Raw genomic sequence first — 19,475 nt, 5'->3', positions numbered from 1 at the left:
ATCCATCTGGACCTCAGCTTCTCTTGTGTTTTGTTAAATTAATAAACAGTGACTATAATCATAAGTTTGTAAACTTTTTCTGTTTCTATTTGACATAGACTCTGGTGCTTTGTATCTGTCAAGGATCAATGAAAACTGGACATTTTCAATGCTATCCTGTAGCTTCTGTGAATATTTATCCCACTGGGTGTTGCTAATTTTGTGTTTTCCTTGCTTACTGATAATTTTAGTTTCACAGCTGAACTAACTCTCATGAGCCAGTTTCCTTCATGGAATTTTACATCTATCCCTCCGAGCTCTGTATTCAAAGGACTTATCTTCAACTTTTGGGAAACAACAATGGGAACTATTATGTATTATCTTACATTGTTTGTGGGAGTGTCTTGAACTCCCCAATCAAGAATTCAAAGGTGGTTTCTCATGCTTGATACTGGGTTTTAATTAGAACATCTATTATTCTTCTGGCGAGCGTTATCACCTCCAAGTGGCATAACTTCATTTAAGTTACTTACAAAGGTTCACTTATTAACTTATATGTGTTAGATATAATACTAGGTAACTATAAAATGACATTATTCCCTATGGGTTTTTCAAACATCCTTAGTATTATTTAACCTCTCATTCTCCCTTCCATCTATTTTTCTTTCACATTCTCCAGTTAAAACTCCAAATTTTCCCATGTCCTAATTTTAAAAAAGTAAGTTACTTACTATATTTCAATTGCTTCCTTCTAGCTAGTATAACTGTTATCTATACTTTGAGCATCTAAATAATGAATGTAAAGCCAAGCATAGGGTGTCTTCAATCTGCTTTAAGATATAATTATCTTCCCTTCTATTTTAGCTTGAACATCATGATTAAATATAGAGAGAAATCTTGGAATAAGCCTAATCATTAAGCAACTATAGTTTTGTCAAAAATAATCTATCAAATGATGTAGCTATATCTTATCTTCAGCAGAGTAGAAGAAGAGTGGAGCAGACCAAGCCGTGGACCAGGGGGAGGTGACTCTAATAATTTTAACATGAGAATGGCAAAACTAAAGTAAGAAGGGCATAAGAGTCACAGTTAAGTTTGTCTTCAGTAGGCTAGGAAAAGAGTCAAGATGCCATCTTCCTGTGTTGGGGTAATAAAAGAAAAACCTAAGCCATGAGGGTAGAGCCATGAAGTCCAGCACAACTAAGATGTGATACAATGACATGCTGCTGTTCCTTCCAACGTATGATCTCCGTGAAGATGGCATCTGCACACAGTACTCGAAGTCCAGAAATTCAAGAGTTTGGAGGAGCTTCTGTGGTGAACACGACTGATAGCTGACTCATGTTAAACAAATTACTCAGATTCCCAAGGATAAAATCAATGAGTAGGCCCACTTAAGAAAAAAGTATAGAGAGAAGCTAAAATAATATACCCGTAGAAGCAGTGCAGTATTTAGCTTCTTAACAGACCATAGTAAATAAAACTTAACACCACTACTATCTAGCTAAATATTAAACACATGCTATCCCATATCACTACTGACTTAAATTCTGATTAATGCTTTATAAATAAAACCTATAAACCATATAGCATATATTCTGAAAAAAATAATAAAAGATGATAATAAGTATCACTAATGCAACCAGAATTTCATCAATGGAAAGAATATTACAGATGAAAGATGATAATAAGTATCATTAATGAAATAAGGGTTTCATTAATTGAACGATGATTACAGTGATTTTGGATGCAGTCATTAAGCAGGGGATTCTTTGTCATGCGTTTTTATGGATAATAACAATAGACAAAGACTGGTGGGGAATGACACAAATGGATGGTACAGTGAACATGCCAGTGGCATCAAGGTGAAGAGTCTAAGTGTTGTAGCAGGACAAGAATATTATCTTTTCTGTAACACTGTGACAGTGCTACTTTGGGGGGCCTGGGGCTTTGGTTATAAATCTTCACACCAATTACTTTAGGAGTCAATTTTTAATTTGCTGTTATTTCATCTTTAATATGATTTTTAAATTATCTATATTAAACGCAGTCATCCAGAAAAACAAAACCTATTGGGGGGTGTGCACCTGAGAAGACAAGGATTTAGCTTGCAAAACCTGAGAATTCCCATTAGCTACTTACACAGTCTGAGGAAAGCCAGTGGTTTAGTTTCAGTCTGAGGACCTTGCAGCCTGAGAAATCGCACGCTTCCCAGCATAAGGTAGACTTCACCAGTTGGGGGTATAAGAACACTAACACGTTAGTTTGAATAAAATCAGATACAGTGAATCATTCCTTCTTCAGTCATTTATTTTAACTGCATTTGGGACCTCCAAATCTTGTGTGATGTCCTCCCACACAGAAAAGGGAAATTGCTTTACTCAATTCATCCATTCAAATGCTAATCTTACCTCAAAATACCCTCATGGACACATTCAGTAATGATGTCTACTTCTATAGCTTGGCACCCCATGGCTCAGACAAGTTGACACACAATTTAGGTATCATGCTGTCAGTCCTTCCTCTACAAATATTTATCTCAGGAAAATAGAAAATCAGGTAGTACAACAAATGGAGTTGGTTTTCAAATCCAGGAAAAAAAGGTAGAATAAACTTTACCTGAAAACATTTAAATACGCTAAATCATGTAAATTTGTGATTTATTAGGCACCTTGTAATGTTGGATCACACAATTGTGATGAGGAACTGTAGTGTTCACAGCAAAATAAAAGGAAGGAGAAAGGTAATTTCTTTGCAAACCAACAGGGACTGGTAGTTACCATTGCTACCTCACCATTCCTGCTGTCAATGCCAGATATTCCAGAACTTCCTTCAGAGACCATCTGGTGGCTTCCTACATTAAAATCATTTAACTCATAGTCAATGTACAATCTTAGTTTCCTCAAATGCCAAAATTTGCTACAGATCTTGTTTGGATTGGAAACCTCCGAGGTCCTATCTCCAGGTTGGGCTATAAGAAAGAAAGGGTCTTAATAAAAGTTAAGATAGTGGTGAGCAGAAGCAGGGAGAATTCAAGATTTGACCATGCTGGCTGTTAAGGTATAGGAAAAAACAAATCATTATTTTTCATCTGCAGAAAAGTACATGTAGACAGAGGATTCCATCTTTCTAGAAGACTGGTAAAAGCTGTGAGGTTGAAATACTGGGGAGACAGGAGCATTGTAAGAAACAAGTTTTTTCTTTCACTGTACAAAACTGCCGGGAAACAAACAGTGCAGATTTCAAAGCAAGACTAAGCAATCTGGTATCGTGAAACTCAATTCACCATGGGATACCAAAGTCATGAGCCAATGTTGCTTCAAGACAGGGTCATCAAAGCAGGGACCAGTTACTAAACCAAACCAAACTAAACCAAACAAAAAACCCAAAGTTTCCTATTTCCTATGGAAAAGGACCTCTGAAAAGGAGAATGGGCATCGTTATATTGGGTTATCAGCATTTATCAATTCCCATTGAGCTTTATGAATTTGGGATGGATTGAATCCACAATTTGGAGCTCAGTCAAAATGGTGGATGCAGAATCTATGAAATCGGAAAACAAATGAACCATACAGTTGAAACATATCAAACCTAATACATCAGACATGATAGTCAAGAGGTTTTGCCAAAGCAAAAGGATACAGTGCTTCTAAAGTAGCAACGGTGGTACTAGTAACAAGGACTGTATAAACTGTGGAAAAGCATGTATCCAATCTGGGCCAATCAAGTTTGGTTGCTTGAGAGGCCACACAACACTTTTAACCCTTAATTGATTCTTTCTGAGAAACTTTAACCATAATGAATTTTTAAAAAAAGGTCCCAAACAAAAGTTAAGCTAAGAACCATGTCGATACTTTTGCTTCACATCTACTTTGACCTTATTCTAAAATCTATTGCCTTCCATTAAACCTCAGTGGCTTTCAGAGCAGACAACTTTGTGGCCATTCTATTTGCCCCCCTTGTGAAATGTATCATCATATTTATAGGTCAGAGCACACGACTTGCATAGAGTAGATCTTTATAAATGCTGTATCATTGAGCAGGAAGAAAATTGGCATGAAGATCAGAAGGCTTTGGCTAACTTATTGATATACTGTTACTTCCAGCTATGTCCTTGGATGAGCCTTTGAAAAATATTCTGCATCTCTGTTTCATTTATATTAGATGGTGCAAATACTTTCTACTTTCAGATTTCATTGGAATTCTATTAGAGTTAATGAAGTAATATGGTTTTGTATTACCCACTGGCTTCTCTAGCCAGAGACTATGGGGGAAAAATCTCACTTTAAATCATTTTACTTTCCTTCTTTCTCCATAGGGAGGTATAGTGGGGATAAATGTGCAAGCTGATATTTTAAGCATATTTTAAAATGGCTACAGTAATATAAGTAAAACAACTTAAGCATCTGGAAAGAAAAGAGCTCTGTGCTCTTGGGGGTGATAATGACGCTGATAATGATAATGAAGAATTTTAATAACAATAAATCGGAGTGAATTTTATTCAACTTAGTTGTGGGAAGTAAGGGCTCAAGGACATTAAGTTCCCTCAAAGGTTAGCTTCAGTATGTAAATTGTTCATGGTTTTATTGATCTCATACACCAGATACGTGTAGGTATATCAATACTTTGCCTTGATTTCCACATAGGAAAATGTGCCTTCTAATTGTTCAGATCAGAAGGAACTTAAGCAAGCAATGGGGATGACATGTTCAGTTTTACAAACTCTATTGTTCTGGGGTACATGTGTACCCTTCCTTAGATGAATGTGAAAGCCATAACTTTAAGCCATAAAAATAAATCACAAGGATTTATTTATTTACTTTTTACAGTCAGGGTTGATTGCATTCTACCTAAGAAAGTACTACCTAGGCAGATGCTATAAAACTCCAAACCTACAGTGTTGTAAATCGCATCCAGAAACATAGACACAACTGTCAGAACTAAAGTCTTTGCATATTTAATCATGGATACATGAAGCAAAACTAAAGGTGATCAAAACCAGAGTTAGAGTATGGAAACGTGCAGGGAAAGCCATCAGTGCCTGGATGTAAAGCCACAGGCGGTAGAACAGGAAGAACAGAAGCAGGGGCCCCAGGAAAGACTGTTTAAGAGGCTGATTTGCTCACGTGAGCTTTGCCAGTCACTTCCAAGAAAGCTGCCCTTACTCAGTGTGTTCTCAGTAGATACTGATGTCATCACAGGGATGTCACACTGTGGAATGTCCCACTGAACTACCTGGGAAATAGTTTCTGCCTCTGTGAAGGAGAGGAGCTCTGGGTAGAGTTCTCCATGAACTGGGCTTTGTTCTGACGTACAGGCAATGGTACACTTGCATGCAGAAATTTCCTCTGACGTTTTCCTGGAGCCAGGCAAGGAATAATCTGTAAATTTTTTTAGACTTTGCTTACGGAGTTTTTCAATATAATACTTTATATTTATTTCTGAGAATGTGATGCATGTGTACAATGTATTTTCATCACATCTGTGCACCACTCAACTCTCTAACTTCTCTTAACCTCCCCTGATGTTGAGCTTTTTTTTGGGGGGGGGTATTCATTGCTATTTTATCCACAATCACTTCGAAATGGAATCATCCTAGATGCCGATAGACTGGTGAATTGGTATTTAAAATGTAGGGCATACGTACATAAACACCTTTAAAAAAAACCTGAAATTAGAAAATTTGCAGGCAAATAGATGAAAATAACTATATTGAATGAGGTGATCTAGACCTACAAGAACAAATGCCAGGTAATTCTCTGTCATACGTGGATCTTAGCTTTGACTCTTTAGAGTTGTTTATCCAATGTGAAGGACCTTTAGAAACCAGAAAGATATTGGGACAATGAGGAAGAAATATCTTAAAGCAAATGGGGAGATAGAAAAAAGAAAAAAAATCATATGACGGTGGACAGGTAGTGATAGTGAAAAGGAAACATGACCAGGGAGAAAGATTGGAGGATGTTTTATTTTCTCCTTTTTTCAGGTCTCACAGTAAGTAGCCCAGGCTGACCTTGAACTTGTGGTCCTGCTGCTTCAGGCTCTCAGCTTGGTAGGATTGCACCGGCTTTTGAAACTCCTTTGATGAAGTTCTCTTTCAACAGGATGCTTAGAAAATGTAGCCTTTAATGTAAGATTATTTTCTTTGTAATTATATTGCAGATATTCACCACCACAGTACCACTGTAGAGCATACTAGAATATGCACTGCAATATGACATTTAAAAATGTGAAGTAGAAAAAAGGTAAAAAAAAATTAAAATACTTTTTTCAATTTTAACTTATAAGAAAGAAATTCCTTTATTTCCCATGAAGATAATATTTATGACTTATTTTAAACTTGGTGGAATCTAATTGAATATGGTAGAGATTATTATCTACCTTTATTTTTATTGGTTTTTGTTGTGAAAGGCAGGAATTTCAACAGGGTTTAACTATGTACTTCAAGCTGACTACAGCTCACTATGGTGACAGGGGTTGCTTTGAAGTAAACATTCTCTTGTTTCAGCTACCTATGCAATAGGTTTATGGATGTATTCCACTCTGTCTAGTTCTATCTTAAATTTTTAATACAGACAATAAGACTTTATTTTAAGGAAAAAAGCTGCTCTTCTGTTTCATTGACATTTTCTTCTGTTGCGTATTTCTTTTTGTGTGTGTGTGTGTGTGTTCTATGCATGACTTACAGAAATTTGAACAACCATCTTCTGATTCTTTGTTTATATAATCTAGATGATACAGCCCATAAATAATAGACCTGTCTTTGATTACACTTCAATAGCTACAACAAATAAAAGCATATTTGGCAGAGTTTACCATTTTTAATCCTATCATTTTCTCCTACCAATTTCTAGGGACTCCTGACCCTACTTACTCAAGACATGGCAGGGGGGTTTGTTATCAACTAAAATGTAGTTGTTTCAGAAGGTGGAAGGACGAGTGTGGGTCCAAGGTGAGGATGGACTACATAGTCAGAAGAAGTATGGACTCAAAACCTCATGTAGATATGGAGACAGTGATTCTACATTATAGATTCAGTTCTTTCTCATGTTGAAGTTGAAAAATGAAGTTGAAAGCAGTTTCTTCCTGTACCACACATGAACATCTTCTGTATTACACATGTTCATATTCTGTACCACGCATAAACATCTTCTGTACCACACATGAGCATCTTCTGTATTACACATGAGCATCTTCTGCACCACACATGAGCATCTTCTGTATTACATATGAACATCTTCTGTACCACACATGAACATCTTCTGTACCACACATGAGCATCTTCTGCATCACACATGAGCATCTTCTGTACCACACATGAACATCTTCTGTACCACACATGAGCATCTTCTGCACCACACATGAGCATCTTCTGTACCACACATGAACATCTTCTGTACCATACATGAGCATCTTCTGTACCACACATGAGCATCTTCCTTATTACACATGAGCATCTTCTGTACCACACATGAACATCATCTGCATCACACATGAGCATCTTCTGCACTTAACCTTCTCATTCTCCACTTCAGAGGCAGGAATAAACTTATTTAACAGGAGACATAATCCAGTCTCTGCAAGGCTTGTTTTTGAAAAGTGGTGCTAATTCTCTCTCTGTCAATAAGAGCAATTAGAATGCAGTGAGGAAGCTTATTAGCTAAAGTGGCTCCATGGCAAACTCTTTACAAAGAGGTAAAGCTCCAATTTTACCTGTTTAGAAAATACCGAATTTCTCAGTTGACTCCCATTGTTTAGACTCTCAGCTAAGCCTCATGGGATCCCTAAGAACAACCGGGACATCTTTTGCTTTCTCCATTCTCGACTCTACTGGTCCAATCTGAAAGTCCTATTTTAACCTGATTGTAGAATCAGGGGAGTCTAAAGAACTTGAAGGCAATGTGCTGAGGGGAAGGGCAAGCTTTAGCAACCTCCTCAAAAGAGAACAAAAGGATAAGCCATGGCCTGAAACCCCATGCCATTGCAGACTCTTCTCTCAACAGCACTGTGCTTAAAGGAAACAAGTGAGCCATTTGGTGTCTTTTATGTTTCCGTCCTTAAAAAGAAAAAGCGACTTTGAATGAGCCCCGTCAGTAAAGAAAGGTCAAGTGGAACCACCGGGGTGCATTTGTTCTGGGAGTCTTTTCCCTTCCATGTGGAGCCAGTTGTGACTGCCACACAGTGGTTCCTTAATTGAGTGTTCCATCTCCACAGAGTCAGATGAGAGAGTCACTTAAAAGGAATACATTTAAAATGATGTATAGTTTCAGAACAAATTGTCCCAGTCACCTAAAAGTGGACTCCTTGGAATGCCATCGCTGTCTGGGCCACCTGGATCTTTTCTAATTCTGGCTAAAGAACTGTGTTTGGAGTGGAGAGCCTGGTAAGAAGTGGTCTTTGTCGATGCACAGTGAATGATAAGGTTTTTCACATGAGCATGGCATTCATAATTGCATTTTTGTATTTCTTTGACTCTATTAAGTGAGAGCATAGCATGGTCAGCGTTTGGAGATTATATGTACACATTTCTGGGAGTTCCAATGCTTGGTCAGGGTCTGGAAATGCTACATACAGATTTCTGGGAATTCCACGGCATGGTCAAAGTCTGGAGATGCTATGTGCAGACTTCTGGGAATTTCACAGCGTGGTCAGGGTCTAGAAATACTACATACAGATTTCTGGGAATTTCACAGCATGATCAGGATCTGGAAATGGTATATACAGGTTTCTGGGAATTATTCTGCATGGTCGGGATCTGGATGTGCCATGTACAGATTTCTGGGAATTCCACAGCATGGTCAGGATCTGGAAATGCCATGGACAGGTTTCTGGGAATTTCAAGGTGACATGGAACTGAGACTGCAGCAACATTTGTGATGCCAGGTGATAAATGAAAAGTATCAGACTTACTGATAAGTCGGGGTTTGGCCAAACATAGATGAATAAAGATTCAGGAGGTCTAGAGTTGCCGGAGCACCCGCAGTAAGAAGTTTGTACAGAATGATTAAGACCAGAGTGACCTGTGGAAACACAGTGAGTCTCCTGGTTAGATTCCTATTGCTGTGGTAAACAACATGACCAAAAGCAACTTGGGAGGAAAAGTGTTATTTAGCTTACATATCCATAGTCATGGTCCATTGAGTGAAGTCAGTGCAGGAACTCAGGAAGGGCAGGAATTGGAGGAGAGGCCATGTTCAGTTTGTTTTCTTATATCATCCAGGATCACCTGCTCAGGGGTGATGTTGCCCACAGTAGACTGGGCCCTAACACATTAGTCATTAATCAAGAAAATGCCCTCATAGATTACTTAAAGACTAATATGATGGAGATAATTCCTCACTTGATATTCCTCTTCCAAGAAGATTCTGACTGTGTCAGGATGATAAAGAACTGAACAGAAAAAGTCTACAGATATTAATCGCAAAGACCACTTGATTATTTTCTTGAGTGACAGCCTCCACTTTTATAGGATCAAACTCCAAGAAACAATAAAATAACCCCAGACCTGGAGGATGGGTATGGGTCATAAACCAAGCAATTTCCAAAGTTGAATTTTCTGAGTTAAGGACAGCCAGAGATAAACAACAACAAAACTCTTATTGCAAACATGAGCCATCCAGCAAAGACTTTTAAGAGTGAGGGTTAGCTCTAGAGGGAAAAACTAGCTAATGGCCATCCAGATTGTCAACCTAATCATATTAATGGATATAAGGGAGATTAATGAAGTTCAGTTTAGGGTGTGCCTTTGGGGAAATCACTCGACAGAATGACTGGATTAATCTCTTGATGGATTCATAATGCAGCCATCATGGGAGTTGGTAAAAGGCAGGAAATAAGACCTAGGTGGTGGAGTAAAGCCACTGAACTCATTATATTTTTGATTTATTTTAAAAAATAAGTTATGGAGTAATAGGTTCTGCATGTGATTTTTATACATATTTTATTTAGGGTTATTCCCTCTCTATTCCATCCTTGTCGACTCCCTGTCACCTCCCTTTCTATTACATTCTTTCATCTCCAGTATTTCTTCTTTCATCATGGCCTATTGTTTTCCACATCCCTATCTTACACTTTCAAGCTTCTGTCTGACTAGTCTCATAAACCCCTTTCTACTTTCATGGCTTTTTTTTCTAATAATTGGCCTCACAGGGAAACCCATATTTAGCAATTAGAGCCTTCGGTCTTCATAAGAAATACAGCATATAACATTTGTCTTTCTGAATCTCAGTTAGGTACCTCACTTAAAATAATCTCTCAAGTCCCATCACTTTTCATATAAATTTTATTTTTCTCTGTTCCTTAATCCAATTCCACTCTGCATATGAATCATGTTTTTATTATCCATTCATCTTCTGTCTGACATCTGTCAATCCCCTTGCTGTTGTGACAGGAGCATCAGTGAAATAGATGAGCAAATGCCTCCGTTGTAAGATGTTCAGTTCTTTAGTAACATGTCTGGTTCATTTTCCTGGTTCTGGTTCAAGTCTCTATCTTGTACTGTCCTTTTCCTGTGTTCTCTTTCACGATATATGCCTGCCATCATGTGACTTCTCTGCTTTCCTCTCCTCCTTGATATGATGAACTGACATGTTCCCAATTTCAAGCTACAATAAACCCATCCCCTGTGAAATGATTTCTGTCAGAAAATCGGCCACAGTGACACAAATGTAAATAAATCAAATTAGTCTAAAGCTGTCCTAAAACAATATGAAACAAAGCAAAAAGGATGAGGTGAGTTTTAGTAAACTATTATCGAAACCTAGTTCCCTTTAAGAATAACAGGGGCGGGTCCATAGCTCAGTGGTAGGGTGGCCATAAGGTAGGATGCTTAGTAGGATGCTTAACCCAAGATGTGACTACAAAAGATATTCATGGCTATGACATAACCTCTGGAGGTCAATCATCCTTTTGGCATGGGGGATGGTTCAGTGACTAAGAGCACTCACCGTGCAAGCACAAGGACCTAAACTTAGCTTACATAAAATATGGGCATGGCTATGCTCAAGTCTATAACCTCAGAGCCAAAGGGAAGAGGATACAGAATGGTTGGAGCTTGTTTGCTGCAAGATTAATTTCAGGTTCAGCAAGAGCCTCTATCTCAAGGGAATAAGGTGGAGAGTGATATCACAGATACTTGATGTCTTCACATATGGGCTCAGGCACTTTCAAACACATACACATACATTATTCAGAAACAATACACACAGGCACACACTCCAACACTGCCTCTCTCTCAAACAAACATTCAAAGCATCCCTTCTGAGATTCACTGATAGAAATTAGGGAAGACGATTGCAATTGTAAATTATAAGGAAAAACATAAAAGGCAATTTTTGCTTGTATTTAAGAATTTGATTAAAAAGTATTTGGCTCTACAAAGTAAAAATTGCTAGGGAGGTATCAGGATTTTCAGCATATGCAAAAGCAAAATGTTTGAGAATGGTACAAAGTAGACTGTGGTTTATTAAGTATGTATTTTATAATACACAGAAGTACCAACATATTGAAACAAATAAATATCATTAAGTATTTACATTATGTACACGACCAGACAGTAAGGCAAAGTAGACAATAGAGAGAGGCCTGTGAGTGTTTGCAGTACTGTAATTAGTAGACACGAATTTAAGAATCCATTTTATAGGGAATGGGGAAATAGCACAAACAGTGAAGTTTTTGGCTTGCATGTACAGGATTTGAGTCTGAATCCTGAACCCATCTAAACAGTCAGACACGGTGGCAAGTTTGTAATCCCAGCTCTGGAGAGGCGGAAACAAGCAGATGGCTGGGGCTCATTAGCCACTCACCCAGCCTAATGGGGAGCACCAGGTCGGTAAGAGACTGCCTCAAAAATAAGGTGGATGGCTTTCTTGAGAAATGACACCCAAGGTTATTCTCTGGCCCACGTATCACTAAGCAAGTGAATACATGTGCACATGCTCCTTGCAAACATGTGTGAATATACACACATGAACACAAACACATACACTGAAATAACAAATACCACACACAAAATCTAGTCTATAAGCAACATTTTAATAAGAGACCTGAAACCTATTCTAAACTGATACACTGCTGGACTGTAAATGATGATGTATAAAGAATTAAGAAAACCTTGGGGCAGCCTACAGCAACAGGATATATACAGTATATATCCGTATGTTCTGGAGGGAAGGCGAAGGAGAGTGGTACAGATGCAGTACCCGATCCAACAATGGCCCAGTAATGCTTCCTGCCTCAAGCACAAGAACTGTCATGAACATCAGTAAACCAATTTAGAAAAATTGCATTGAACGATCATTTACCAATACTAGAGGAAAATAAAGGAAATTGAAATTATCCAAACCATATGAAACATGGCAGTTTTCCAAATGGAAAACTAGGCCCAGTCTGAATGTTTTCGTGAGTTCTTTTCTAAGATTTACTTTTATTTGTATTTCTTTTTATGTATGTGTCTGTGTAATGTAGGCCATATGCGTGTGGAGTTCCCATGAGGGTCAGAAAAGGGCATCAGATCTTTGGAGTTGGAGTTACAGGAGGTGTACGAAAGTTCAAATTTATTAACTGCTAGTCATACTTTGTAGATAACATAAAAATTACTGAGCAGAAATCAAGAGAAATTTAACTATGAAAACATCCTATAGAAACTTTTCCAGAGCACACAAAAGAGAATCTGAAAGCACAGCATTCCACAATAGCAAAGGGTGATCGTTTTCAGACACAGTCAGAAGAGTAGCTATGAAGTATGGGAAAAGCAGAGGTCAGTGGAACACACCCTTCCTGTGAATGGGCCATTTGTTTGAAATGTGCAAGGGAGTGGATCATCACAATCAGGTTGTAAAACCTAAGCACCACAAAGGTGAAATTTGGTGACATGGAAATCAATATTGCTACATTATCACAAATCGGTAAACACCTAAAGAAATAAATAAACCTTAACTTTTTTAAACCTTAACTTTTATACTGAATTAATCCATATACATTTTATGCCTTGTTATTTTAGGTAAGATACTACTGTACGTTTCCTTTAAATACGTGACTATAATATTCACACTTTTGTAGAGAAAATTTCATGAGGAGTAAATTTAATTGTGTTCAAAATTTGTCTGTTCTAAAAACTTAGTTTTGAAACGTTCCCAAATACATCTTGTAATCTCTCTGTTAATGGTCTGTTCTCACAGGACCCCAGGCTTGTGCAAAGCCACCTTGAGTTCAGGTACATGGAGGGAGATATGAGAAACTATTTGAGCCATAATCATTTGTAGTACCCATGCACCAAAATCTCTGCTCTTCACAGTGGAAATGGGGCAAGGTGAGGCTGGGTGTGGGGGACTGTTTCCACTTCATTTTGTAGAAAAATACACAACAAAACATTCATTGAAGCTCACCTGACCTTCCTGTTGAATCACAGAATGAGCAAACATAAATCAATGCTGACAAGGCTCAGTCTCTCTCCTCGGAGCTTTGAAAATAATAATATATCATTCTCTAACCACATAACGTGCATCCTCTCCACATTCTCCCTCATCATGTTGGCAAAAGGTCCCTCTATTCAAAAACAAAAAAACCTTCAAGTTGAATGTAATTCTCATGCCAAGAAAACAGTATCAGATTCATATTAAAGAGATTATTTTATACAAGGACTTGCCAGAAAAAGCCTAGGAGAGGAATGATGCCCAACCTCCCTGTGCTCTCTAATGAAAATTCCAGAATGTAGCCAGATGTTTTATTGGGGAAGGGAATCAAGAGAAGCATAAATTGTCCTGTCACTCAACTGAATACTGAAGCTGAAATTAGAGTGATTCACAATGAACATAATTGGATGGAACATTTATCTGTAAGGGAAAAAGAGAGAGAAAAATATCTACTGTCCCTATATCTCCATTTTTTTCCCTCTGAAAAGTAAAAGCTATACTTGTGAGAATCTGAGATGTCTTGTCCCTGTGACAGAAATAACTAATTCTTATTTTTTCTCTTATCTGTTCTACACCTCTTCACCAATGATGGGATTTTAATCTCAGGTGGGCAATATGGTGACTTAAAAGCAAACAAAAGAAACAAACAAAAAACTTATCCGCAGGTGAAAAGTTAAGTCTACTTTTGAACAAGATGTTCATGTGATTCTATTATGGCTTGGATTCTCTTTCACTGTGCTTGTCAAACTGTTTGACAATCCCTTTACTCTCTTTCTCTCTCCTGCCTCCCCTTTCTCTACCCACTCTGCCTTTCTTTCTACTTCTCTATTTCCTGTCTGACCCCTGCTTATCTAGGAAGGAAAGAGAATGTTTTAGGTGGGTCACCATCTTCTGAGAATGTAACAACTCAAACCTTCACATAGCTTCATGGAAAGAGAAGACTGTGCAAAGGCAAAATTGCTTCTGCGTAATAAACTACATTGTACCAGACTTCTGTACACTTAGACCAATGTAAAAACAACATTTTCCCATTTTTAAAAATTTATTCTTTGAGATTTGCATACAGTGTATTTTGATCATATTCAGCACCCATTCCTGCCTCCTGCCATTAGAGTCTCTCAGAGACACCCCTACCTCCCTACTCCCATTCCAATCTTCATGTCCTTTCACATTTTTTTTTTTTTTTTTTTTTGGTTTTTCGAGACAGGGTTTCTCTGCAGCTTTGGTGCCTGTCCCAGAACTAGCTCTTGTAGACCAGGCTGGCCTCGAACTCCCAGAGATCCGCCTGCCTCTGCCTCCCGAGTGCTGGGATTAAAGGCGTGCACCACCACCGCCCGGCTCACATTTTTTAAAATAAGCAACCAACTCCAACTTGTGCTGTCCACATGCTTTTGAATATGATCCAATGCATTGGGAAAGGGTTGACCAACTAGCAGCTACATCCTTATTGGAAATGGATTCTCCCATCCCCAGAAGCCATCAGCTATGAAAATCATGAAACCCTGCTCACCCCATGCTGAAATGTTTACTAGTTTGATCTTATACATGTCTTATGCGGGCATCTGGAACTGTAAGTTCATGCATGCAATGCTCTTAGAATGTCCAGAAGTTACCGTATCACTCTGGTATCCCCATTCCATGGCTCTTACACCCATCTTTCCATGATACTCTCTGAGTCTTGGGTAAAGGAACTATGATACAGATGTCCCATTGTGGCTAAGTTTTTCCTCTGCCTTTTGACCTATTGTGAGTTTCTGCATTAAACACTATGTACTACACAAATACAACTTTCCTGGTGAACTAAGAGAGCTGCACTAATCTGTGTGTATAGAGATACCTATTTAGAGGGCAGTTTGATACTATTTCATTTGGCAAATTCAACCCCTAGGCCTCTGAACACCCTAAGCATAGGGTCTTGGAAAGATTTACAGGACTAGGCATGTGTTTCCTCATGTTGAGATTCAAATCCAATCAGAAGGAATTGATTACCCTTATAAAATTTGTGCCATTATGAAACCTATAGGTATCATATTACAAGGCTGGGCATTATTGAAGTTAATGAGCTATGCAGATAGGTAAGACTACTGTTGACTTATTTTATGCAAGCAACTTCCATAATCACCTTCCAGTACTATGGAAGCTAGCCAGTGGGGAACAAACTTCTTGGTCACTACCAAATTGATTTTTCCATGGATTGTGACCAAAGTGTCCTGAATAATAGGGTGATACCACCAAGTTCTAGTGGGAAAGCAAGAGCAATGCCAAGAGCCTATATGGTTTTGAAAGTCTCCACAACCTTTCTAATCAACATTGAGAGGGCAGGTACCCTGCACCAGGCACTGCTCTTTTATTTGGCACCTTATGGCATTTGAGATGAGCATCATCCTAAAATAATAGTTTTAAAATGGGGGATACGTATGACTTTAGTCAAATGCAGTGACTAACTCTGCTATATGACACATTTTTTTTATCCTTCCAATGTTGACTAGTATTTGCAGTATTTTTTTAACGTTTCATGTAGTGTTTTATTTTTCCCAGTCCATTTACTTACAGACTGGAAGGGTTGGAGTTTAAACATATCTCCAAGACTGTGAGTATAATTAAGCTGCAGAGGAAGAATTCTACCAGACGTCTATCATTGCACTAACCATGGAAGTTTTCTCTATGCTTCTCTGTGCTATATGAAGAGAGCTGATTGGGAAATGACCAAGTGATGCATCTGAGGGATTTTTAACCACAACAGCTTTCAGGCTTGCTATAGCGTTCCTACATTGCATCTTGCATTGTAAAGGTCTCTGGGGCAAGCAGGGTTTCCCAATTAAGGTAACTTTTACTGGGCTAGTTATCCTAAATATTTATGTCTAACGATTCTTTTCGCATGCCCTTTCCCTCTGGATATATGCATAGATTAGGATCCTGCTCAAACCTTTTCAATATTTTATATGGGTTGTTTGCTCTTTTATTATCAAGTTTTAAAGTTCTTTACGTATGTGGTGTAAGATCTCTCATTAGATATGCCTTCACTGACGTTTTTCTTTTAAATGGCAACTTGTCAATCTTTGTACAGTGTATGTAACATAACAAACGTTTGTCACTTCAGTGAAGTCAAGATTAAAAGCTTTCTTTCGTCGATCATGTCTTTTGATACATGGGTGATGAGTCATTGCCGCATTGCAGCTCTTTTAGGATTAGGCTTGTCTGTCTTGTCTTCTATGGGTTTTATAGCTTTTTGTTATACACTTATTGCCAGGGTCAGTTTTGAGTTGATTTCTGCGAAGAGCGTAGATTTTTGTTTAGGTCTGTATTTTTCCACATGTGGATGTATAACTGTTTAAGTACTGTTTGTTTGGAAAGACTATCTTTTTTCCACGACATATTTGTTAAAGATCAGTTGTCTATATTCTGGGCTTCCTCTTCTGTTCTACTGACCCAGTTTCTCTCTTCCTTTTGAAATAATACAGTGCTCTGATTACTGTGGCTTTACAAGAAGCCTGAAGGTTAAATAATTCCAGCTCTTCAACTCTTTTATTCTCTTTCAATATTGTATTGGATATTCTGTTCTCTTATATCTCCATAAGATTATTAGAGCTGGCTCTCTGAGTTTTAATTGAGATGGCCTTGAATCTGTAGATCTAGTTGAGGAGAACTAACATCATAATGATGCTAAATCTTGGTAGCCATGAGCATGAGACACTACCCATTCATTTGGCTCTTTCTTGTTTTACCTCTTATAATTTTATTATCTACATCTAAATCTTCTACTACATGCTTTTAACTCTATGCTTAAACACATTTTTCATGTGATAATGTAAATGATACTAAGTTTTATTTTAAATTTCACGTGCTGTTGCTGACGAACTTGTTTGTATTTTAGCTTTTTGTCCTATATACTTTCTATAATTGTTTATTGGTTCCAGAAGTTTGCTTATAGATTCTTTTAAATGTTCTACAGTAATAATTATGCAACTACAAATAATGAAAGTTATACTTTTATTCTGGCCACCCTGTAGTAACTTCATGAGTAACCAGAGAAGTAAACTAGACAATGATGACTGAGGTCAGTTTGTTTTATAATTCATGAAAATCCTTTTATTATTCTTCAGTTGTGAAATTAAGGAATTGGGCTACATAGACACTGACCCACCTTCAACTTTACATGACACTTTTTATACATGGTTCTCTTTTCCTGGTTTACTGCTGTCGGAGGGAACAGCATCTGGCAGCACAGGGCTTTGAAAGGAATCCAACAGAGTCGGTGTAACCTAGACTTTTCTATCTAAGGGGGTTATAGAAAAATAAACATTCACACATTCTCTTGATGGCTTTCTTTCTTCTCTGTTTTCTCATGTTCTTTCTCTGTTCTTTCTTTCTGCTGTATACTTTTTTCTACAACTTATATATTCCAACCAAGTTTTTCAGGCAATATAGGAATTACAATGTGGTTGTGTTCTGTTTTTCAAGTGAATGATTGCAATGAATCCAAAACAAATAGTAAAAAACAGCATGTTTTTCATATCCCTTACATGATTAAACATTTTACATACTATTATCCCAAAAAGTCACATATATTCATACCCATGCAACTTGTTATAGATTAGTTGTGTGGAAAAGCAAGGTGTTCTTGCCAGGTCTTTTACTGGCAGGCTGCATTTTGCAGTTACAAAGAAAGGGACAACTACTTTATTCCTTATCTTGAAATGCAATCTTATAAGGAGTCTTAAAGGAAGCACAAACCTAAACTTTTATATATGAAAAAGAATTAGTCAGCTCTACTGTAAATCTTTAGGGTCCATAAAGATTTGGCTTTCCCTTACATGTATACTGAAGAGAAGAACCTGAAATGGATCATTTCAGTTCCAACCTTATCATTAGATATACACAAATGTATTGTTTTATTAAAAAAAATTGACATCTGAATTTCAAAGGTGATTGGGATATGCTAGGCAGGAAGAAAGGGCCATAAAGGCTTATCTCCAACCATCTGCTTCCTAGAAACCATTTGAGACATATGAGTGAGTATCAGTGTCTCAGCTGCTTCTGAGAGGTGACTTACTCAGTGCTTGATAATACCCTTGAGATGCTGGCAACAGGGGCTTAGCCAGACAAGCAAGACCTGTGGTAAGAAACAAACTGTGTTTTCCAATTGGAAGGTTACCAGCCTGAAACCAGAAGATGGAAAAATTAGCAATGCACCTGATGAATGATAAGCACAAAACCTGCCCTAATAAAGCCACTTTCAGATTAATTACTGAGCCTGCCCACTAACTCCAAAAGTATAACTTTCCTCTTTTTCCTTCATTCCATCTCTCTTAGGACATTATTGAAATTGAATGCCTACTGTCCTGGCTTTTGATCTTCTTACTCTTGGAAGACAACCTCCATCCCAAACAGTTGCTAGCTGATGTCTACTACTGAGCCTGTTTATAGTCTTGATATCTAACTAAGAAAGCAGAGCTTTTCCTTTCCTTTTCAGCTTTCTCATTCCATCAACTGGCAAGAACTTCTGGCTGCCTCCCTTACTGTTTTCTCTCCCAAATGCCAATAAAATTGCCTTCCAGTTTCCTTCCGAGTCAGCTCTTAAATGCTTTTCAGTGAGACCAAAAACCTGTAAAAAGGACCCTTTTTGTGTTTAAGGTACAGTTGGAGCTAGAAAACTTTCTAATTCCTGGAACAGCAAATAGCAGGACTCTTAAATTGCCCTATCCATTATTCCTGTCAATTTTATTTAGCATAAATTGATTTTGTAATAATTTCTCTCTTCCAGGCAGATTTATCAGTTTTAAGATCTTTTATTATTTCTCAGTCTGCATCGTGTGGACTGAATTTCCTTCAAGGAGACTACCATTGAGGATAGATTGTGTGTATTTCACTGTTTTAAGAGCACTGTGAATGGAGACTGAGGGGTGCTATCTTGTAATTTGCACTATTGTCATTGGACCTCTGTCTTTAAACTCTGAAGCTGGGAAGAAGCCGATATGTGTTATCTTTTAGTATATTTAGGTCTTATTTATTTAGTCATTTCTAGGAGAGATTATTTCACAGAAGACTTCCTGATATTCTTGCTTTTACACTCTTTATTCCTCC

Source organism: Chionomys nivalis, chromosome 20, assembly GCF_950005125.1.
Source record: "Chionomys nivalis chromosome 20, mChiNiv1.1, whole genome shotgun sequence".
Classification (NCBI taxonomy): Eukaryota; Metazoa; Chordata; class Mammalia; order Rodentia; family Cricetidae; genus Chionomys; species Chionomys nivalis.
The sequence above is the reverse complement of the archived record's forward strand: the minus strand, read 5'-3'. Positions refer to the sequence as shown.